General features: G+C 40.8%; 1 protein-coding gene across 3 annotated transcripts in view; it reads left to right on the top strand.

Annotated features, from left to right (window-relative positions):
• Positions 1-25,377, top strand: part of lrrc4ba (leucine rich repeat containing 4Ba) — a 42,843-nt gene that overhangs the window by 1,487 nt on the left and 15,979 nt on the right. The window contains exons 1-3 of one of the 3 annotated variants that reach the window (XM_079623523.1): positions 6,766-6,871; positions 17,692-17,851; positions 21,020-21,111. The gene's annotated coding sequence lies outside the window, so the exon portion shown is untranslated. Of the gene's footprint in view, positions 1-6,751; positions 6,872-17,691; positions 17,852-21,019; positions 21,112-25,377 lie in introns of those variants that run through there. The other 2 variants (XM_079623524.1, XM_079623525.1) reach the window with 2 other exon arrangements.

The raw sequence follows: 25,377 nt of genomic DNA, 5'->3' as shown, positions 1-25,377 counted from the left end.
TAAATGAGGAGGGGGACAGCTTGCAGTCTTAATCAATGGAGATTGAGGGCTTTGACTCGGAGAGAGAGCAGTCAACAGGGAGACACACAGAGATCCAGGAAGATTTCAACATAGGAGGGTATCTGTGGGAGAGGGGAGGAGATTGGAAAGAGGAGAGAGAGTGAGAGGGAGGGAGAGAGAAACCGGAGGGAGGGAGGGATATCCACTGCACTGTTGTGTGACTGGAAAGTTAATAGAGAGAGAGAGGGAGGGAGAGGAAGAAGGAGCAGGATGCTGAAGCTGGACGAGAGAAGGAGAGAGAGAGAAAGAGAGAGAACCCACTGGTGTAGAATTCCAGGGTTGAGCTGTGGGCTGTGAACAATGCCCCTCCTCTACTACTGCATAGAGCGCAGTTCGGGGGCAAAAGGCAGGAAGGGAAGGGGAGGGGGTATTCAAAGAGAGGTAAGGGTATAGATGTGATGTCAGTGGAGTGAGTGCATAGCAGAGAGCGACAGAGGAGGGAAGGACGAAAGGAGTTCGATCGGGGGCATGCTGATTCGGAGGGTGCCGGGATTGGCCACTGACCTGTAGTACGAGCCCCTCCGAGGAAGCCGTAGCCAAGTGTGAACATCATTTTATGCTGAAAGACACAGCAGATGTGTTCCATATCCATCCTGAGAAAATAAAAAAGAAAGGTATAGGGAGGTAAAGTCAGCTGCAATCTCATCTCTCAGACGTTTATTGCAGGCAGAACACTCAGTAGAGTCGGACATGAAGAGTTAAAAGTGGAGAGGCAGTGACTGATTCCTTGTGTCTGAATTTAGAATGTTATCAATTCTGTGCTAATCAGCCATCTGATATACCCCCCCCCCCCTCTCTCTCTCTCTCCGTCTCTCATCCACTGACCTCTCCCTCCTCCTCTCACACCTCATTTACCCCCAATTCCTCCAAGCACCAACTCATGTTGTCACACCCCTGTGTATCGAGCGATATCCCTCACAATTGTTTATCGCGATGTTCTGCGCAACCTCGTATTAAATTGTTAAGCAAAGGTGAAGCGTTTAAAGCCAGATGCTGGGTGCTCAGGAGCGCGAGCAGGGGGCGGATTTGGCTACTGTATGCGCCTCGGAGTTGCTATGCCAACATAACATCTTAAGCGGAGCGCGCACGTGTTGTGGTCGCACATATGCGTTCTGTACCATACACACATACGCACATAAATATTATACCTACACAAACACACAAAGTGTGGATCATGAAATTCTTATGCTTTACCAGGCCTGTCTCGTATCAATAAAAGGACAGCTGTCTGTCTCTACCATAGAGTGCATCGATTGATTGACATGTCCTGCGTGCTTTGATGTGATGCGCATGAAATACGGTCTAACTGACATTCATCTGCGCCATTGCTCATTAGATAAGAAGTTGCTCCTGTGGATAAGAGGCTACACGTTTTGTCTCTGTTATTGGCCAAACAGTTGCGAAAGGACGATACTGTGGCTTTGGTATATTCACATCATGAACAAGAGTAATTCGGCAGCACATACTCAGAAAATAACACTGATGCTAGTTTAAATTGTTTGTATACGACAAGTAATGCAATAAACATGAAGTAAATATGAACTATAAATGGACGCATTTTTTTTGCATACAGAAGACACGTTGTCAAAACCATCCCCTTTCACACGGATCTGTGAAAACAACTAAAAACACTATTATGCTCCCAGGCAGTAGTTGGCGATGTCACTTTATGAAGAAACACTATGTCTATAGGCGCTTTTCCACTACACAGTACCAGCTCGCCTCGACTCGCCTTTGTTTGGTTTTCCACTGTGTAAAAGTTGTACCTGTACCTGCTTCCAGATACTTTTTTTGTATCACCTCCGGCGAGGTTCTGAGCGAGCTGAGGCGATACTAAAATGTGACGTGAAAACACGGCAGACTGCTGATTGGTCAGAGAGAATCGTCACTATTCACTGCGTCATCATTGCACACGCCAGACGGAGTATCCTGAATAACCCCGCCATTTTGAAATAGTTTGGCCAGAGTTGCGTGATATACCCATTACTAATATTATGTAAAACAGCATACACTTGATTTTTTTCCATTGTCCTGTGTGTGTGGGTAGCAGGAGTGTGTCGCATAGAAGATTACGTCACGGCAGTTTGCTGCGGCGTCGCTATGACGACCAGATAATATTGTGGAGGTACAATCTGCAATGGAAAACGGAGCGAAAAGCGAGCCAAGACGAGGCGAGTCGAATTGAGCTGGTACTGGTAATGGAAAAGCGCCATTTATAAACTAAACACGTAATACACGCGCATGGCGTTACCGTTTACACTGAGGGTACGTTTACACGACAACGATGTGCTAAAAACTGTAAAGTTTTTCTTTTTTCGCGTACAGAGATGACAAGTTTGTCAAAACAATCCCGTTCACACGGATCTGTGAAAACGACTAAAAACACTGTATTATGCTACCAGGCCTGTAGCTGGCAATGTCACTTTGTAAAGAAACACTACGTGCCTATAGATTGAACTGGTAATACGCATGTGCATGACGTCAGCGTTTTCACAAATTCACGTTTTTATTGTTTACACGGAAACAGTGACTGTATCCTTTTCAAAAACTTGAACTTTGAAACCCATTTTCAATTTTGTAAACAGTGTTGTGTAAACAGCCCCTAAGTTAAAATCTTGGTGCAAAAATGATCGAGACTTTCGCGAGTGATCTCAATACTGCTGCTCAACATGGAATAGGCCCGGATCATTCTAAACCATTAACAATCAATCCTGAGTATTCGTAAGCTAATGTTTCATACTGTATATTCCTAAACCCTGGGTTAATTTTCTTATTTGCGGTGTCACTGTAATTGATTGGACAAACGCAGCACACAACCAAAAGGTTCCAGCCATTGAGCCTCATATTAAACATTCCCGACTGTATGTACGTTTTTCCTTCTTGAATGGACTTTTCAGACTATAATGGTAAGAATAAATTGAAATAAATCTGTAAAAAAATCCAATTGATGTGTTTTTGATTAGTTTTCTGCCTTTTTTGGACGTTCACAGCGTGAAGTCCATACAGTTCACTCTGTACATGCTACCATTAGGAGATATCATTAGGAAACATGTTCACTGTTATATGCTCAGCTGTATATTTCTTCAAAACCTAACGAAACCTACCAATTCACAAAATTAACGGAATGCATAGCTGATATAAAAAATGGGATGACTAGTAATTTCCTACTACTAAATTCAGAAAAAACTGAGATTCTAATTATTGGACAAAAAACTTCCACACGTAATAACCTAGAGTACTGTCTAACACTTGATGGCTGCTCTGTTAAGTCTTCGTCGTCGGTTAGGAACCTGGGTGTGCTCTTTGATACCAATCTTTCATTTGAAAGTCACGTGTCTAGTATCTGTAAAACTGAATTTTTACATCTTAAAAATATATTTAAATTACACCATATGCTCTCATTGACAAATGCGGAACAATTAGTTCATGCGTTCATGACCTCAAGGCTAGATTATTGTAATGCTCTACTGGGTGGTTGCCCTGCACGCTTAACAAACAAACTACAGCTATTTCAAAACGCAGCAGCTCGAGTTCTTACCAGAACCAGGAAGTATGACCATATTAGCCCCGTTCTGTCAACACTGCATTGGCTGCCTATTAAACATCGTATACATTTTAAAATATTGCTGATTACTTACAAAGCACTAAATGGTTTAGCTCCCCAGTACTTGAGCGAACTCTTAACGCATTATAGTCCTTCACGTCTATTGCGATCTCAAAATTCCGGCCAGTTTATAATACCTAGAATATCAAAATCGACTGCTGGCGGTAGATCCTTTTCCTATTTAGCACCAAAACTTTGGAACAGTCTTCCTACCATTGTCCGGGAAGCAGACACACTCTGTCAGTTCAAAGCTAGATTAAAGACACATCTCTTTGACCTAGCATTCACATAATGTATTATTGACTTCTATAACTCAATGTTAGGCTGCATAGATTAGGTCAGCTGGAACTGGGAACACTTCCCTTAAATCCTGATGTACTCGTTACATCATAAGAAGAATGGCATCTACGCTAATTTTAGTGTCTTTGTTTATCCCGAGGTTTTCCCGCAGCCTGCCGGATCCAGGCCGTATCCAGATCTGGCAAAGGACCTTTGCCTGGACCCGATGACAACGCAGTGTTGAAGTGCCAACTAGTCTCTCCCTATGGAGGATCCCTTTATCATTCTACAGATAAAGCATTGTTGAAAATTCGCGTATCTATCTACCCCGTAGTGATAAAATAAAATTCTGTATCAAATTTATAGGCAGGACAAGTAGTTTGTATAGGCTTGGTTTGTAGAGAATTACAAACATGCGCACATATATTCAAATGCACATAACTATATAATTAATTCTCGATGCGCACGTGAGCGCCATCAGCGTTTCTCGCAGGTTCGAGTTTAAAGTCTGTGTAGAGAAAACGGTGTCGTCTTAGCGGCCCCTAATTTAATAACAAATTATCCTTTTGACGGAAGTGAATCAGGGATGGAAATTAGCACCAGCCACCAGCCAAATGCTGGTGATTTTGTGTTGTGGCTGGTAAACTCGCTTCACCTACCAGCCACCGTGGCGGGTAAATAAAAGTAGCATGCGGTTTCACCCTGACACTTTTAGGCCCCGTTTACACGATGGGAAAACGCAGATATTTCTCTGCATTTTGGCCTGTCATTTACACGAAAACGCCGTTTTTATCCCAGAAAACGATTCTTTCTAAAAACTCCGGCCAAAGTGGAGATTTCTGAAAACGCCAGTTATATGTTGTCGTGTCAACTGGGAGAAAGGGGGTTTTAGGTTCTCTCTTGTCGATTCTGAGGATTCTGATTGGCTTGCATGCCTTTATCCTTCTCGCTACACTGCCGCCTATTAGGTTTGGCATAGTTATGATGGCGCTCGACGGCGTATTTATGATGGTTGTGTGCACGATGTTATTATTGAAAACGGAGGGGGGGAAATATTCGTTTCTCTAAATACCCGGCTATGTGTAAATGTGGCCTTAGAGGAGGCACATCTTGAGATTTTACCCTATGGAATAAACGGCTTAAGTATTGTAGATCTTGTAGTATTCATTTTCACATGCAGTTACACATTGTCGGTTAAAAACAAGAAAGTGGCTGGTAAAAACTTTGAGTGGCTGGTAGATTTTGGAATCCACCAGCCACAGTGGCAGGTGGACAAAAAAGTTAATTTCCATCCCTGAAGTGAATCAATCAAAACTAACTTTAGCTGTAAAGTAACATTATTCGAGAACCGCTATAAAGCCAAAACAATCTGTTACCTTAAATTAAACGTTTATCTCTGTAAAGCAGCTTTGAAACAATCTACATTGTTAAAAGCGCTATATAAATGAAGATGACTTGACTTGACTTGACTTTAGGTCTGTCTGAAGATCTAAAACGACTAATCTGGCTTTTAGAGCATCTTATTTGCAGTGTTTACGGTTCTGCATTTAGGTTTCATTGACAAACTTAAAGGGATACTTTACCACTGGCAAGATGAATGTGTATTTAAATTGGGTCTTGTAGTAGAAATGTGAAATTATTTTAGAAGTTGGTGACTCACGTTTTATCGTGAGTCTCCGTGACGAGTTCGCGACAGCAATAGGACTCTCTATCTGTGTCCATAGGCGCACAGCGAAAGCACTGACACCACCATCCTCCTGGCCTGGCCACCAAGCTGGTCTTGCTCCTCTGCTGCTGCAGCAGCTGTACCTCGCTGTATTGCGGCTCGTAAAGGTAGCCACGAGCATCGGATTCTCGCGCCAGATCTTCGAAATTTCCTTCTGCCTTATCAACTTCAAATCTCCCTTTCCGCCATTGTGGATAGAATGACTGTAGAAAGCAAAAGCTGAATTCCGGACATTTTGGGCGATCGCGCGAATTCGATGCTCGTGGCTACCTGTATGAGCCGCAATACAGCGAAGAACCGCTACGGATGGTGGAAGAGCGGGAGGCGGCCAGAGCAGCTGCTGCAGTGGAGGAGCAAGACTTGCTTGGCGGTCAGGAGGAAGAGCCCGGGCAGTCCCGGCCGGACATGTCCGGTAAAAAAAAAGGACGTATGGTCACCCCTACTACTCAGCTTTCTCCACAGAGAAAAAGCCTGTTAGCTTAGCTTAAAAAAAATGGCTTACACTATTTGTACATTCTGTGAGTGAGATCCCACCCACTATGGGCGGGTTGAAAACATGCGGAACTAGCTCCTACTACTGGCTGTAGTTTTTAGCCTTTGGCCAAAAAACCCTCCAGACAAAAAATACATAAATCTCTCGTCTCAGGGGGAGATGAGGCAGGGAAGCACGGTAATTTGAAAATACTACAGGTTTTCTACTGATACAAAGCTTAATGCTAATTGGTGAAGTGTCCCTTTAAACTTGACTGGTCGGTTTGACATCTCACCTTCACTTTTGCGCTTTAATCGTTAGGTTTAATCGTAGGCTATCAATGTTGTGTCAGTTGGTTCAGGCTAATAATATTTTATTTACCTCATGGGTTTTAAAACACACTAGGCTACATGTCCTCCAGGCTTATTAATATGTTACATGCGAAATTTCATCATAAGACGTACTGTGGTAAAGTTGGCTGCTATCGCTTTCTGCGTGTATTTTTCCATCTGACCCGCCACTAGCTACTCACAGGCAGACAGTGCTCTGCTTCCAGCTCTGCGAAAGGGTGAATCAATTTGAGAGAGAGAGAGAGAGAGAGAGAGAGAGGGGGGGTCGAACAGCGAGAGAGCTAGAAAGACGGAGAAAGACAGGCGAGAGGAGACATCGACTCCGCACCAGAGCTTCTGACGGATATATTTAGATTAAAATCAAAGGAACAAGAGTCAAGGTAAGACTGTAAACATTTAGTAGTATTACTTGGAAAACAAACATTTGTTACGTAGCTATGTTGTTCGGTAGTCTAGGAAATGTGTGCATAAATAGCCTTCGCAAACAGCTGCGTTTAAAACGGTAATTTTGTATTTTATATTATTTGCCACCTGTATTAATGACTATAATAACGAAAACCGTGTTTTAATATGTATAAGTACAAAGGAATTAATGCGGCAGTATGTGTGTCTGTGTCCAGTTGCGCGTGTGTCCGGGCGTCGATGTAAACTAATGAATTTGTGCTGTCGAGACACCTTTCACCAATATTTAGTAACCTTGAGTCATAAATTATGGATGGATTACTTTAGGATACAGGACTGCTTATTACAAGACGAGGAATGAGAGATAATTCGTTTTAAACACCTGTCTAATAAAACTGGAAATACATCGTAACGACCGTTATTTTTGTTAGTGCTGGCCTGGGTATGTAACAATTCTAGACTTTTCTGGATAAAAACAAATATCGGCCTATCAATGCGTATTTTTCAGAGTCTAAAGGATGCTCACAAATGCGCATTTTCTTTAGTTTACTTGTCACGCTGTTTCTTGGTTTACAATAGCCTGACCAACGTAGCAACCCCTAAATCTGTTGCCTTCAAACTTTGGATTATTTTTGGGAAATGATTGAGTGTTTTCACTTTGAAAGACGCTTTGACCAAATTTATGGGTGTAAATACGAAGGCACTGTGTGGCCTGTGATAAATCTCTAAAGCGCGCGCGGCTTGTCTGTTCGAGCTCCACCGCTCGCATACAAGAAACAAACAGATTAAGCGCAATGAATGAAGATCTACTGCTGTTATCTGTGACACATGAAACGAAGGGTTTAAATGCTGATGTGTTGAGCTGTGAGAGAATTAGCCCATAGGCACGTGCTGTGCTCCCTGATAGTGTGTGTGTGTGTGTGTGTGTGACATGAGTGGTGCTGGTGATGACTTTGGCATCTGTTGCTAAAGGAACAGGGTGCAATTCCTAAAACAGGTTTCTTGTGCTGTATCCTATTATTGCAATGCCATTTCAAAAGTAAAAGGGTGATTTAGATTTTAAGTTGAAAGTATGAGGTGGAAATTGTGGGTGATCTGATGATCCTGAGTTTGCTGTCATTTTGGAAGAGAATGATCAAGGCTTCTTACACAGACCCCAGGCTCAACGGGAGTACATAAGAGAGCAGAAATGTGTTTTCATTATCATATATGTTCCCTTGGTAACGTTAGCCATGACACATCACATAAATATATTTAAACACAAGCTTTGAGGGAGACATTTCACATTTCAAACCCGGTATAGCTGGCCCAAAATCAGAAGCATGACAAATGTTTGTTAGTAAACGGTTGTCTTTCACCTTCTTGAACTTCTAAATGTTTCAGTTCTTGGAGCTGCTCAGAGCTGGTTTGTGTTAGGCAGAAATCAAATTACAGCCTCAGTCACCATTTCCATGCATTGTATGGTATAAAAAAAGATACTGTGAAAGGGATTAGTGACTGAACTGTTATCCTGACTAACATATTGTTTTGTGGGAATTAAAGTCATACAGGTTTGGAGTAACATGGTGGTGAGTAAATGTTAACAGCGTTTTGATTTTTGGATGAACTTTCTCTTTAAACTCTGGAGTCACCCAGAGCTGTATTCATAAAAACCATCCACCATGTTGGAATTAATGCTCGTTAATAACTCTCTAATGCCTCTTGAATGGTTTGAAGTGAGCCATTTGCCTGCTGTGGATTTTCCAATGGGTTCTTTTAACACGCAGGTGTTAAATTTAAAGGTGACATGAAGTTTTATGAATAATCATTGAAATGCCTTTGTTCACGCTCCATTCCTCTCTGTGACTCTGGCAGCCTGTGCAATATATTGCATGTGAAGTTCTAACTGATAAAAGATATCTAACGTTTAATTTTTTACATCAGCTTCAAGCTTCTCTTGCTAAAAGACCCTTTAAATTCATACCTTTTATGTGTGTGCTCCTGTCGGACCTTACTTTTGCGTTTCATGTGCCTTTTTTTAAATGTATGAAGGGGCTTTTAACTTCAGTAGGTCAAAAGGTGACAGACATCAGCCATCAGAGAGGAAGGCTTATGCAGACATGCTTTAGGGAGCAGTTCACAGAGAGCATTGCACCCTCAACCCTTCTGCTCCAATCAGACCCTTCAGGGCTGCAACTCAGCAAGTTGCTCCTCGGCGCCTGCGGCAAATCTAGATCTAAATAATTAGATAATGATTAAAAGGTGGTTTAGAGATGCTCAGAAAACCAAGGCAATGAACGTCGTTTGACATCAAGGAGAAACAAGACACAGCTGCTGAACAGAACCAGACGCCTTAGTGGGATTAGATTATGAGCATGTGGAGAGTGAGGTGCTGTTGCATAGTGTTGCATGATAACTTGCTCATGTTACGGCCTTGATCATCTATTAGAAGGATCAACTGCCAACTTTTTTTTATATTTTTGGATATTAAAGGGGTGGTTGATTATGATTTCACTTTTCTAACTTTAGTTAGTGTGTAATGTTGCTGTTTGAGCATAAACAACATCTGCAAAGTTCAAAGCAAATGGAGATATTTTCTTTTAAAGAAATTGCTTTTTAAAGACTACAACAAACGGCTGGTAGGGACTACAGGACATTCCTCCCGGGTTAGTGACATTACTAACTAACCCTAAAATGTACATAAACCCCGCCCCCAGGAACACGATTTCTAGATTATCATGGCAGAAATGCTACCTAAATTCAACAACTAACCATTCAGAAATGTCCTGTTGCTTCTACATGTTGTCAGTTCTTCTTGAGTCTCTATATCATTGTCTGACTCCGGTTTGAACATAAAAGGCTAAAAGTTTGTTAAATTTTCAGTGCATGTCTGTGTGAGGTAAAAGCAGAGCCATAGAGAGAAAGAGTTGCGACACTCCCATAGACCTCCGTTGTAAAAAATGGTGGCGCTTTTAACCGCCTACTTTGAAGATTTGAACCGGGATTTGAAGATCGGATTAGTTCCAAACACTGTCATTTGGGCGTTGGACATTCACTTACATTGCTGCGCGTCGAGTTGTTCCAGAGGTAAGTTGCTGAAATATCGACCTCTTTTGAATTGTCAACTGTCTATATTGTATCAGAGGCCCTTTGCGATGCTTATACTGGTCTTCATTTGTATATGCTCAGCGTAATTATTTATATTTTATCTTGGTTGTTTCAACCAATTTTCTAGCATTGTCTGCTTGCTAGTTAGCTAGCACGACTTCGCCAGCTGTGAAGGTAGCATCTAATTAGTTCGGTAATGAATCGCTACCACCTTTATAGCAACTTTTATTTAATTGAATTTTTGGTATATACTAACTTTTCATTACGTGACGTGTTGTCTGAGTTTGAGTGGTGAATGCTGCGCATCAAGTTGTTCCAGAGGTAACGTAAGTTTCTGAAATATCGACCTCTTTTGAATTGTCAAGTTGTGCTAAAATAAATATCATGAGACGTCCATCAATGATATGGAAAAGTTAAGTTAGAGCCGCTAAAACCAGTGCTACTACGCATGCGAACATGAACACTAAGCTTTTCCCTCCAAAAATATAGCCTAAAACTTATTTAAGTAATATACTGTATTTTGTTGTCACCCTGCCTCTCCAAATGCAAAACTGACGTTAACAAAATGCAATAATGCATTAACAGCTGAAAAAGTACTTGGGTGTGTGTTTTATTTTATATTTACCGTTCAATAATGCAATCGCTGTTGTCTGTCCCATAGAAGAACATGACAGCCAGCTTATGTTTTGGAACTTATTGGGGCTTAGATGAACCACGTGACAGCCATAGCGGCGACATCAAAGAGTGTCACAACTCTTTCTCTCTATGGCTCTGGGTAAAAGCATAGACAGTATATAAACTGGACACAGCGACCCCATAGGTTTCAACGGAGAGCAGTGAAGTCAATTAGAAGCACTTACTTCCTGATCGCAAGGCGAACTGCGCAGGCTCAAACTGAGCTAGACGACGTAGATGTGACGTGAGCAACCTGTAGATCTTCTAGTAGCTGTGCCGAGAGAAATCTGAATCATTCCCTTCCGAATCTCGCAGAGACGGAGAGCGTGGGTATTTGCTGTCCATGAGCTAGCAACGGGAGCAACTTTATCACTCTCTATGGGCTTCTCCCTTGACTTTATGCCTCCACGTCCTCCCGATTGCTTGCGAGCTTCTCTGCCTGTCCATACGGTAATTTTTCGACTTGTGCGACAGAGTCGCGCGGGTATGACGCAATCGTTAGCCTGTTTTTACAAAAACTGCTTCTACGGGGCCATAACGTAAGATACAAGGTAATGGAGCCTTTTATATATTTTCGTGTTTCTTTAGAAATAAACAATGGACAAACGGTGTCTTTAAACGCCTCAGATGTAAAGTTATTCGCTGTCAAAGTGACGCCAAAATGAATGGGAGTCAATGGAATGCTAACAGCAGGTGGGGGTCCGCTAGCCAATGGCGGCGCCCAGGTCGGCTTCAATATCTTTCGGAACACTGCCCCCCTGGGTAAAAGGACACAAGCTGTTGTTGCTCCGCCCCCTGTGCCGGGAGCAGCAGCTCATTTGCATTTAAAGGGACAGACACAAAAACGGTGCGTTTTTGCTCACCCACAAAAAGTGAATATTTTAACATGCTATATAAAAATATCTGTGGGGTATTTTGAGCTAAAACTTCACACACAATCTGGGGACATCAGAGACTTATTTTACATCTTGTGAAAAGGGTATCATACCACCCCTTTAAACAGTTTATTTTTGTTGTTGTCGGTAAAAATCATGAACACTGTTTATTTAGAAAACAACGTATATTTTAGACGTTTAAAGGAATATTTTAGGTTCAATACAAGTTAAACTCAATCTACAGCATAATGTTGATTTTGCACTTCTGTTACAGTGAGATTTTTTTTTACAGTGGAAGTGAATAGGAGTCAATCTGTAAACGTTAAACGTTTCAGTAAAATAACCAGATGTAAACAATATGTGTTAACATGATTTTAGTGTAAATAAATATGTATTTAAATATGATTTACACTGTTTTACAGCTTAAATAGTACACACGTTTTAACATAAGAAATAATGTAAGTGCTTTAATAAAATTATAAGCTTCACATTTAAGCTTTTAAATCTCATTCACATCCTTTGTGCCTTACCATAGTCTTGATTTTTAGGTATTAGGTATTTAGGTAGTATTTAAAAAAAGAAAGAAAACAAGGAATGAATCTAAATAATTTGAAGTAAGTAACATTAATCCACAAATGCTGTCGACTGAGCTTAACTTCTATTGAACCTGAAATATTCCTTTTAATAAAGCAATCAGCTTCATTCTATAGGAACTGGATGTCCAGGGAGTAAACTTTGTGTTCAATTTGGAATTTTTATTTATTTATTTTACTTCGTCCTTGTTCACCTCTATTTCCATTAGGAAAAATCAATGATGGATGTGTACAGTAATGCATTAATTAAACCAGAACACTCTTTAATTATTAGAGTCATAAATCTGTCTTGTTTGCTCATAGACAATGAACAAAAAGACACGTTCGCACATGGGACATGGTTCAACTCACCTGCGCACCTGTCTCTTAGTAAGAAATTTAGATGACTCACAGAAATTATCACACATGCATGGACACATACTCACACACACTCCACTGGCCTAAACTGCTAGGCTTCTTTCTTTTACATGCCAGGTGACACATCAGACTTAGTAATTTTTTTTCTGGAGTAACCCCTGCACAACAATGAAAGGCTTTTACTTATTCAGAAGGGGCGTGGGAGGGTTTTGTAGCATGTTGGATGGTATTAGCCATCCGCTAGTCTTTGGTGCTCTTGTGCCATGGGATCCTGAGGTAAATTCTGGCTGATGACATGCAGAGAAATTTTGCAGTTATGATATTGTTGATTATAAGATCTTAGTCCATATACAGTGGGTTTGTCTTCAGCAGGCATAGTTCAAGGGCTTCCACAGACCCACAAAATCAGAGCCTTTGTCAAATTTCAGTTTTATCTCCCATAATCTTCAAGCCATTACGTTGCAGGACGATTTCCCCTAGAGATAACGGCACAGACGGCGCTTTACGGTGCACTGACCGTGCTTGTAGTCTATATTCAAGGTGGTATAACAGTATGCGAGAGCATGACATTTAATGCATCTTACAACGTGTTATGTCTACTGGCTGGCTGAAATATGACATTGAGCAAAGTTATAAAAGTGTAATGAATAAGTCAGAAGTGATGTCTGGGGACAGTAGTTACACCATCATGGCAAGTACAAGACTCTTCTGTCTTATTTTAATGCACCACACATAAAATATAAATACCCTTGTTTAAGCGAGGGAGAAGGATGACCCTTCTTGGCCTGAACTGCTTTCCAACGATCTACCGACTAGAGGGCCTAAGTTTTCGTGCGAAACATCTTAGTGGCATTCAAGACACGCCACTTTTGGCTGGATCGTGAGAAGGCCATCTTTAGGCTTTATTGAAGAGATGGCTGGACTGCTGAATTGACCACTGCCTAACTTAGCAATGCGAGGCGTCCCCGTCGATATGGAGATGGCTTCGTATAAATCATTGCATGTCACCTTGCGTGCTCAGACGCAGGGATGGAGTGGCGCGGTGAGCAGTCTGCATACTCTGGCCTGCTTTCAAAACCGATAAATGGGGTGGATTGAGCCGTGCGGGAGCTGACCATAGTGCTGATTCTGGCCTCCTTCGCTCTCCCTGCAGGGGGCGTGGAGGAAGAGGGCCACGGCATAACTAGCCGTGATTGCTTTGATTGAGTTCCCCAGTCCAGTCCTGTGTGTTGGTCCTTCAAGGGAACAATGAAGACTGTCAGACCTTTAATTATTGAGTAATTGTCAGTAAAGAATGGCAGTGGTTAGTGATATAAAATTAATACCAGAATCCAGCCCTGAAGTGACATAATTGGAAATAGTGGAAACGTCTCCCCAGGCAGGAAGCGTTCGCGGCATTCGAGTCTCCTGTGGCAAGATCTGGAAGCCCACTGGAGCGATGTAAGTGCGTTCATGTGGAGGTAAAAGGCTTTCGGGATGAAGGGGCTCGGGCGAGAGGTCTGTCATGTGTGAGGGGAGGGGGGAACATCTTGATCGTGTGTTCGCGAAGACGGACAATAGGCATGGATGGCCAGTGCTGAGTTAAGTAAATTGCCCGTGAGGGATTATTAATGAGTCTGTGTGGATTTGAAGCGAAATAGCCAGCCGTGCGATAATAAAGCAGTCTATCTCTGTTTAGATTATGTGGAAATTAGCAGACTTTCATGTCTTGGTTGTGTTCAGCGCTGGTGTTGTTGACGTGAGGCAGGTGAACAATAAGCATTTGCATTTGTTTTGGCCAGAGATAGAATACATGGAGGGATTTTAAGGTCACACATGGTTTCATGGTGTATTTTTGGGTTTTCGCTTCATAAACTAAGTTGAGTCATGGCAGATGCTGACCCCTGTGCAGCTATTCGAAGAAAGCTCGCCAGCCAAGATGCTTTCAGAACATATTCTCTGCACAATGTGTTTGTAGTGACTGCAGCCATGCTGTGGTTTATCCATGCGTGACTAATGCTAACTGCAAGTGATGGCGCTATGTTTAGCCCATCGTGTTTGACTCAAAACATGAAGAACTGTATATCTGAAAGTGTTTTAGCCATGATCCTAATGCATATTGGCAAAAGCACTGGGTCAGCGTCAAGTCAACCTAAGATTCAGCCATGTGTTCATATTCATTGACATGAGGAGGTCGTACTATGATGTTATATAGATAATGGATTGTTGTCACATTGATATTCCCTAACAGAGACTGTCAGGAACTGCCTATTTCATGGGTAAACAGCCAGAGCCTAACTTGTAAGGGTGGTCAGACAATGGCTCGATCATGTGTGAGTAAAGCTGACTTGGGGTAATGGAAGTGGTCAGGCTATGGTTAGCTCATGTGTTTGGAGAGGCAGTTTGGTAATGAGAGCATTCAGGCTTCAGTGACCTCGCAATGCAAGCACTATGGCGGTGCCGCCACATTGAGCCACACTATCTGGAAGGAGTTTGATTCGGGTCAACGAAGGAATAAGTGAGCCAGGGCAGGAGGAGAGCTCAGAGCAGCAATATAGACTCAAGCAAAGGGGATTTTCCTGTTGTAAATCTGCATGCGAGAGTGTGTGCTCTTCTGTGTAAGAATAAGCGTGTCGACTGTGTTTTACAAAGCAGGCCAGCCAGAATACAATGTATCACCATGATGATGATGATGTCTGATTAGAAGTCCCAGATTCAGAGCCTCATCTGTGTTGCTTTTCGTGGGGCTTTAAGCAGACACTGTCCCTGAGGGAGAGTTTATTTACTGTGAAGTGGCGGTCACCATGATGTGGGCTTGCGTGCGTTTGGAGATCATCTTAATGCTGTCCTCTGGGGTGGGAGGAAGTAGTCACGAAGAAAGAGTCTAATGCGAAGGAAGTTTAAGGTTGGGAACCATAAGGAAAGTAATGAATTCGGTTTTCTTAAAGATTCAATTTATGATTCTCTTAGTATTTTCAGAAGAACACTCCTACTTATTCAGTCAAGTGTGTGAGTTGATAAACTGATTCAAACTAATAATGAGTTTGAGACAGATATTGTAGGCTGCGTCTGAAAAGTTATAGGCAGTTGACTTGTTGCCTCGCTGCAATGACTCTACAGGCAGCTCATCGCAATAAAAGGCATATCTTTGTATTACTGTTTGTAATTCAAATACAAATTTAATTCAAACTCAGAACTTGTTGACTTTATTGCATGTTCCTGATTTTATTGTTCAGGTTCATATGTTATTAATTCATATAGTATTTATTCTGACATATTATAGTAGCCTATATATTAATATGCTTAATATGCTTTTTTCATATTTTATTTTTATTACAGTATTTCTGTTTTATTTTGAATAATTTTAGTGCTTCAAATGTATTTATTTCAGTTAGTTGCCAAGGCAACATTTCTTATTTTCATTTACATTTGACGAAAATTAAATTCCAGTCAATTTCCAATGGATAAAATCCCATCTCATCCTTAATTTCTGCTAGTTTAGTATCTTGTTTCACTCAGAATTAGCCACATTGTGAAAGTACAGTGGGTTGCAAAAGGCAATTCACATTGACTTTCAGGAGGGAACTTTTCTGCATCGATCGGCAGAACAAGTTGGAATAAAAACTGGTTCTGCATTTCCAACCATATTCACGATGCCATAGAAATATGTGCTATATATAGGTCCATTAGAGAAAGAGGCAAATGAGAAAATGTAGGGCCTACACCTTTGCTCATTTACATTTATTGTGCTTGAAGAGTGAGTAAGGTGTTTATGAAAGTGATGAAAAAATGTAAGTTACTCTGTCTTCAGGTGAGAGTGCTGTCATAAGAAAAGTGAGATTGAAGGGCAAAGGAAGAAAGATGGAGAAGGGTAGAGCAAGGTAGCGCAAGACAGAAGTGTCCGAAGTGTGACGTCAACCCTGTTACTGTGATAAATCAGAGCCTTGGCTCCATGTTTAGAGTGATTATGCAGAGTGCCATCATGCGAATGTGCTGGCCTTTATTCTTTCACCCACACATATACTCCTCGCTCTCGCTCTCTCGGTTTTCTCAGTGATCCAGTGCAGGCCTATACAAGTAAGGATGGCCCAATGGCCCCGGGGCCCGTGCGAGAGAGTTTTGAGCCAGTTGACGGAACTGTCAGTTTCCCTATCAGACCAGTACCTCACTGTCACTGCACATTGTGTTTGTTGAGCGTGTACATGTGTTTTTATGCCTTGTAAACCTTAAACATTTGGACTTCTGGGATGTTTTAAACATTATTGGTGTGAATTCTGCTGATTTAAATGTTATTTAGCAAGTGAGGGTCTTGGAAACATCATCATATAGAAAAAATTTGTATATATTTTTATATTGTTTTAATTTATATTTAATATTTAAATATTTATTAGGGATGCACAATATATTAGCCGTCATATTGGCATCAGATATAGATATTTAACATCGATATATGTTAAATTTGGCCGATATATTAAAGCAGATAAATAATGGACCATTTCCTTCAGCAGAGACACTTCAGATGTGCACTGTTCGCTATGATGGTTTCATATGATTGGAATCACTTCAAAAAAAGGAAAAAGTGGAGTAAAGTGCAACGTGCAGGCACAAGTCTGTCATATAGGCTACATAAAATTATAATGAGAACATTATATTTGTGTGCTTGGGACTTGGGTCTCCATGGTGATATTTTTGTAATCAGTCTCTTTAAAAGATTATACAAAATTTGGATTTAGTTTTAACGGCTAATACCGGTTATCAGCTTTCAAATAATAAAGAATTATCGCTTATCAATATCGGCCAAAACGTTCATATCGATGCATCCCAATTAATACATCTTGGAATAATAAACAAATATATGTATATATTTGAAAATGTATTCATCTTTTTTTAAATAGTTTTTTAAAGATTAGCATTTTGCCGTTGTTACAAAAAAGCTCAAAAAATGTTTAATGAAAAACATAAATATATTCTGTCGCATAATAAAATATGTGGCTAAAAATAGCTAATTATTTATTTGTGGTGATGCCAGTATAACTGATGGCAGGGCAAGTAAAAATCTGAACCGCTCGTGCTCGACCAACCCGGGCTAGCACAAAAAAAGGCTTATTATTGAGCCCTGCTGTGGGTGTTGAAAGTCTACAGAGATTTGACTCAGGCATGTGGATTTATTTATTTCATTTAGTTGCCTGTTCGTTAATTATTTGGTCGACCTTGTCATCTCTCCCTGTGTAGATACAGCCCTATGTAGCAGCAGTGGCAGCACGGAGAGAGACAGGGAGTCCCAGGTGGGGTTCTGAATCCCCAGAGCAGAGTGATGGAGCCGTCCCAGCCACATAGCCTCGGAGCTGGGCTATGGTCATCAGGAGCTCATGTGATGGTGACACGCAAGATGGTGAGTGAGCCTGTTACTATAGCAACCCCAGGCTCTCAGAGCGTGCTTCCATTTCACCCAGTGTGGGAGAGAATGATGGAGGGAGGACATTGAAGAGTAGGCTGCCAGGAGCTTTAGGGAGTTACAGGAGGGTCTGGAGAGCAGACAAGGAGAGAGCAATGCAATGATGTTACTAGGATGACATCCTGGGTGTGCATGTGGAGGTGTGGTGTGGGCAACTTAAGTTAATATGAGAGGAAATACAATTCGGTTGAAGAAAGTTTCAAATTTTGTCAGGAATAATTATTGTACTATTACCAAATCTGTGAAACACTACTGTTACAATCCAATTGATTAACTCAAATACACATAAAACACTTTTTCACTTTGATGACCCAGGACCAGTGTGAGAGAGTTTTGGACCTTTTGGGCCAGTGCAGCTTTGCCACTAAAAATTAATTCTTACATTCATTGTTGTTGTAGTACATTGACTTTTTACGCCTGCCAAGCTTAAACATGTGGTCTTCTGCAATATTGTTGCAAATTCTGCTGATTTGTGACCCAGATAATGTCATCTAACTGGCTAACATATGATAGTTTTGAAAGCTTCAGTATGAATTGCAAATTATATAATTTTCTAGCAAAAGCGTGTTAATGAATTTGTAGAGTTACATTTTAGCTGTATATTTTGCAGCAATTTTTGATTATATTAAACAGAATTAATTTACAGATCTATTTTCATAATTTTAATGTTAACTAAAAACTATTTGTATTTGTAAATTAAATGTAGTTTTTGTAAACTTAACATTTAATGAAAAATAGACATTTTTTCTAGCAAAAAAGAAATGATTCTTTGGTTGAGGGGTGGTGAAAAGTTTGTCAATGCAAGTGAAAATCAAATAACTGCTTTCCGACTGGACAAGCTGAAAAAAAATCCTTATGGTTGAGCCCTGGTTAAGATTTTTACTTTAAATATGTGGAGTTTTAGGTTTATATCCAGTTAAAAAAACAAAACAAAAACAGTAGTTTTTTTTTTTGCCTACTGTACAATATCTTTTTTAGCTGAAAACTTTAAACTTGTTAATTATGTTTAGTAGGTTTAATCTAAAGGCTCTTTCTGAGCTGATTATGCAGCGCTGACTGTCGACACTTGAATGGCCAATAATCGATTGGGAAAAATGTACAAGCTCAAGCTAAAACTGTAATTTAATTGATTTTCTATCGAGTGGTAAATCAGCTCGTCATAGCCACGCCCCTGAAGTGATGGCCAAGCAGGGATGGAGAGAGAGAGTTAAATGAGAAAGGAGGTGGAAAGAAAATAAAAGGGGCAGAGATGAATATGTCCTCCTACAGAACGGTGCAACAAGCCGACAGGTTCGCATGAGGGAGGAGACCTCCAAAGAAACACTGCAGCATTGGCTGTCAGATAAACGCAGCATTTCTTCTGCTCTGCTCTGTTCATGTCCATCTCTCCACACCTCCCTCCCTGCTGCTTTACTCGCTCGCTTTGATTCTGATGGCACTGCACTGAGAGAGACATTGTGTCTGTCTCCACGGTGACAGGTATCCATGGAGACATCCATCAGTCAGTATGTGTCAGCATTTCCATGGGGATGCGGATCTGGGGGTGTTTGTCAGCGAGTTTTGCACCGCACTCTTATCATGTTTGTCATAGATGGTGTTTATCTGTGTATGTATTAGTCATGGTGTCACTCAGGGTGTGGGGTGCGGCCTTTAGACCAGGGCCAGTGTGTGTGTGTGTGTGTGTGTGTCTGATTGTGTTTGTCTGTGTGTATGCGTGTGTGTGTTTAAAACAAACTTTAAAACACTTTCTATCCCAGTTTAATCTGCAGAGGAAACTATACACCTTTGGCAGGACTATCTGTTTGTCTCAAAGTAACATAAAACAGAAGTGTGGTTGGAAAACCTGTTTGGAAATAATCCAAAATTATTTTTGTTGTTATTTCCTGTTTGCTAGGGGGTATTATACATACTTCACCCTCAATATCCTTTTGGTATCCCTTAATATCCATTCACCCTAAAATTCTGACATCATTTATTCACCCTGAGTAAAGAACAATGTTTCAAATATTTTTTTAGATAAAATGAAAGTCAGTTGGGTCCAAGACAACATCGGGTTGAAAAGAAAAAAAAAACGCTGAGACATTCTTCAAAATATCATCTTTTGTGTTCCACGGAAGTAAAAAAGTCACAGGTTTGGAATGACATGATGGTGAGTAAATAAATGATAACAGAATTATAATTGTTGGGTGAACTATCCCTTTAAATCCCAATGACTGCTCATGTAAATACACTCACCAACATGTTTATACAGAAAAAAGATTGTGCGCACACACACACACGCGCGCGCGAACAGAAGCATTGATTTTATAAGAGGACACATCCACACCCCACTGACCGAGACATACAGAGTCTGCATGGTTCTAGCCTGCAGAGCCACATGAAATCACAGGAGCGAGAGGAATAAGAAAGAGAGAGAGGTGGTCAAAAGTGCTGAAGTAAGTTTTCACAGAAGGCCCTGGAAACACATATCGCTGAGATGAGCTGGCGCGGCTGCACTGCCACTGCAACAGTGTGATAGTTTACATGCTTCTGTAAATGGCTGAGAGACACTCTGATTAATGGCTGCTGCTCTGCTCCCCTCCCAGCCAAACAGGAATCAAGCGTATCAACACTTTTAGCACTGCAAAGTGCCAATTAATTGTTTGCCAGAAGCACGTGTATATATGTTTCACAACCTTGGGGTGTTTCGCTTCACAAAAGCTCTTTTATTACAAAGATAGTCAAGCGGGGGAAAAACTTTGGCTGCATTGCCTCAGCAACAGCGTAGAGTAAACTAGAAATGGAAAGTTCGGCAAGACAAGTCTTACCTGCAAGTTTAAAAAGCCTTGAAGGTTGTTTAGTCCTTATGTTCTTGGAACTTCAGCACTATCAAGTGCATTAAGTACAAAATGAGTTGTTCCAATTTAGCAGACTTCAAGTATAACAATTAAGTATGCCAACAATACAATTGTATGGTATTTATATTAAGTATATAAACATGTAAACGTATTTGTAGTATACTTAGCATAAAATAAATGTATTTCATATACGTTTTGGTATATATTTTTTTCACTAGAGATGTTTTTGCTTACACTTTTATTTATTTTATAAAGTGTCTGCTTACAGAGAGGCCGGACCCCCGCTCTCCAGTTGCATCCTAACGAGGAGAAATGCAGACAGACAGGAAGTATCAGTAGTCTCCGAGAGGAATTGTTAGTGTGAGTAAATCAAGGAGTGTTTGTATGTATGTGGGAGAGAGTGCTGTGTATGAGCTTATGATCTTATAGTGTGTCTGTGTGTGCTTAACATCTGATTGGATGAGGATCGCAGAATACTTAAGACTTGTTTTCTCATGCACACTCGAGGTTTCAAAGTGCCCCGCAAGTGTGAGTTGTTTACACGTCTGCATATGTGCATACTGTCGTGCAGTCGCGCACGTCATCTTTCATCCCGATCCGTAACATCACTGTACAAAGCCCCGCCGAGGCTGAGCGCTAAAACTTTATGACACATGCGAGAAGAGGATCTCTCCTCTACCATCAGCAGTCCCATCATTCCCAATCACATCCCATCAGATCTCATTCAGCCCTGCAGTCTTTCACAGACCACTCGAATACGGCCACGCACAGATCATGTCATTGGCAGACGGCGGCGTAACTCCAGCGTGTAAAAATAAAGTGTGAAAGTAAGATGGAGGTCGGGATTAATTTGCTGCGATGCGTGATGTGGCCTGTATGGAGATGGGCAGGAGTCGCGACGGCTTTTGTGAGACCCTGCTCGCCCCTCTCTGCTCGCTTAGCCATGCGTAGAGAGTAACGACTCCAACCATCGATTTACCTGTACAAACATTCAGCCTCAAACCCCACATAGAATATTTCAATAACCTAGGGGGCTTCTCTCCCCCGAGCCTACACATAAATCAGCCACTACACAGCCAACACAAAGCAGGAGAGTTAGCATACTATTAGTCATGTCTCTGACATCGCGCAAGCTTTGTGCAAACGTGGACGAGTGCTCGTGTGGAGGAGTGTGTGTGTGGGGGATGTGGGCACTGATCTATATAATGACTGGATAGCTCATGACGTTCTAAACTGCCAGCAGGCAGTGAAGGCACCGGAAGTGTTCGAGCGGCCATCTTACGATTCCCTACCAGCAGAGGGCACCGACGGCCGTTATACAGAGATTGGTAGTTCGACGGCACTTTTAAGATGACCCGCTGTGCAGCATACAAGTGTAAAATGACGTTCACAAAAGGATGTAGAAAATTGCCGACAGGTTGTAATACCAGCCCTATAAGTAGTAATTTATATGCACAATGGTCGCTATTAGGGTTGCCACCTTCAGTGTGGCAAAATAAGGGACACCCCCCCCCACCCCCCCCCCCCCCACCCCCCAAATGCTCAACTTTGACAAAGTCATTTTTATTGTTATAATTGTGATTTCATAATATGTAGATATGAATCCAACTAAAAGCTATTGAAAATGTGTATTTTAGTCAAATTATAAATGGTGTAGCTCTGCAGCCATCTACTAAAGTGATCATTTCTTTACTTTTAAAACAGCATTTTCCAAAAGATGTGCAAAAATCTTACACTAAACCAAATTATTGTCAAATTATCTATATCCATGAATGTTAGAAATGTGGGTCTTTTATAAAGTGAATTTAACTTTTTTTTTCTTTCTGTTTTTGTTTAAAAAATATTTATTTATATAGCCTAAAGTAAAAAAATATATAATAAATCCTCCTAAAACTATAAATCCTAAAAAAAAAAAAAAACTATTATGTTTCAAAATGACATTTTGTTTTTCCCCCCACACTAACATAAAAAACAGATATTATTCAAATTTTTTTTTTTTTGTAGATGTAGAAAGTGTTGTCAACCGTGCAAAGTCTCACATCATTTGGACAAATATAATGTTTTATTTATTTCAGCAAACGTCATTTGGGGTCGAAAAGACCCGAACAGCGCACGAGGGGTTAAACCATACTACAAGGGGTTAAAAACGTGCAGGTTTACAGCGCATGTTCACAAGACTCAGTCGCTATAGAAACAAAGACGCTAAAATGCAATCACGCAATGAGCTTCTCTACTACGAAATTGATTTTTTTATATTTACTATTAGTATTATCCATACTGCAAAATCCTTATGTTTTTATTCAACTATATGTGGGCCTAATGTGAAATACGGGACAAATCGCGTCCCTTATTGATTTGATACGGGACGCATCATCTTACTTGTAAATACGGGACGATTCCGTATTTTAAGGGACGGGTGGCAACCCTAGTCGCTATTCCCGTGTTGTTTTCTCAGAGGCAAGAGTAGGCCTAATGCTTATTCAAAAAAACAACAACGATAAAACAGTTAACAGTAGCCTATAAGAAACCAAGGGGGTAATCCATCAGCCGGAAACTGAAGCTTCCCTCGGGGGCCGCCATTGATTAGCAGACCATCACATGCTGTTAGCATTCCATTGACTCCCATTTATTTTGTCGTCACTTTGACAGCGAATTACTTTATATCTGAGGCGTCCAAAGACTCCATTTGTCCATTATTTATTTCTAAAGAAACACGACAATGTATAAAAGGCTCCATTACCTTGTATCTTACGTTATGGTCCCGTAGAAGCCGATTTAGTATAAATAGGCTAACGATTGCGTCATAACCACTCGACTCTCTGTCGCTCAGTCGAGAAATTACCGTATAGACCGGCGGAGAAGCTCGCAAGCAATTGGGGGGATGTGGAGGCATAAAGTCAAGGGAGAAGCCCATAGAGAGTGATAAAGTTGCTCCTGCTGCGAGCTCATGGACAGCTAATACTCGCGCTCTCAGTCTCTCTCTACGAGATTCGGAAGGGAATGATTCAGATTTCTCTCGGCACAGCTACTAGAAGACTGACAACTGTCAGACAGGTTGCTCACGTCACATCTACGTCGTCAAGCTCAGTTTGAGCCTGCGCAGTACGCTCAGCCATCAGGAAGTGAGTGCTTCTAATTGGATTCACTTTTCTCCGTTGAAATCTATGGGATCGCTGTGTCCATTTATTTTACGGTCTATGCTTCACTGTTTATGACGTCATGAACTATCCATTCATTATATAGATCAGTGGATGTGGGCACGTGACATCAACACCTCATTCATTGGTTCAAGTCTTGCACTTGGCTTAAACGGCTGCAAATATTGAGATTCAATTTATAGTCACAGAGCCTGCAACTGTGGACGTGTACAAATAAAAATATTGAAATAATATTTCTTATGCATTTAAATATTTCTTGAATCGTGGCAATGGATAATTTATTGCATCTATTTATGTTTTATACATTTTATTACATTTATATGGAAGTGTGTTGTCAAGTTAAAATAGTTTGTAATCATATCTCATAAGATTAGGTAAAGTTGTGAAGTTTAAGCCTGCTACAGTGTTACATATATTTTGGATGTGGACTTCATTTTTCAACTTAATTCAGAAAAATAAGTTCAGCTTCTTCTTATAAACGGACAGCTTGATAAAAACAGAGCCTATTGGTTCGATATGTGATATCCAGTCTTTTTTAAGTGGGTGAGTGTCATAACGTTGCACAGCGAGCACATTTATTTATGTAAAAGTCTTGGCTCAGTGCTTCTCTGAGGCTGTTTTACTTGGATTCAGCATGGCAGTTTGAAACCCCAGGACCAGAACAATAATGGGAGACAAGATGGGGATGAAAATGAAGCTGAGCACACAATCCTTACACCAAAGATCAGACGACTAAGGCATGCAGAAAGTCTGAAGATCCTCTTTGAGGTTACCGAATCGATAAATAATGGACAGAAAAGTTCAAACGAGTTGTAACACAGACCTTATTGTGGTTGAGTACAGACAGATGCATTTTTGTTGCCCATAGTGAAGCAACAGAATAATAAAAACAATGTCAGCCTCACTCCCATGTGACTGCCTAAAAATAAAATATTGCTACGCGTCACATTACATTAGCACAACAGAGCTTAATTCTTCCTAGAAATAGATACACTATAAACATTGGATAAAATATTTATTTAGTAATACTGTGCTTAGATGTAAACTTGTAAAAATGTTGCCTGTTTATTTATTTATATTTTTAGTCAGAACCCCCCAAAAATAATCACCTGAATGTTTTGATGCAAGGATTGAAACATTTGTTGCCTGGAAAAACAGCCACGCAATGTATCAAGGATTCCGGGGACATTTTAGATACACAAAAATGCTGATAGTGTAAAACATGGAATCAATAACAAAATAAAAACTTAAAAAGCATCAGATTAACAAACACACGCACCTGCTACAATTTACAGTGCAAGTTCCTTGCAGTCATCTTGAGTGACGAGCAGTGTGAACTTTCTGTCTCTCAGTGAAGGACATCTGGCACATTTACTCCAAGAGCAGATCTGGAAAAAAATGTCCCGCGGGTGTTTTGTGCTCTGTAATTTTTGGTCAGAAAATTGACCTGTAGATTAGTTTCGAGGAT

The sequence above is a fragment of the Phoxinus phoxinus genome, assembly GCF_949152265.1.
Source record: "Phoxinus phoxinus genome assembly, chromosome: 1".
NCBI classification, from domain to species: domain Eukaryota; kingdom Metazoa; phylum Chordata; class Actinopteri; order Cypriniformes; family Leuciscidae; genus Phoxinus; species Phoxinus phoxinus.
Note: the sequence above shows the minus strand (reverse complement) of the source record. Positions and strands in the feature narration are given on the sequence as shown.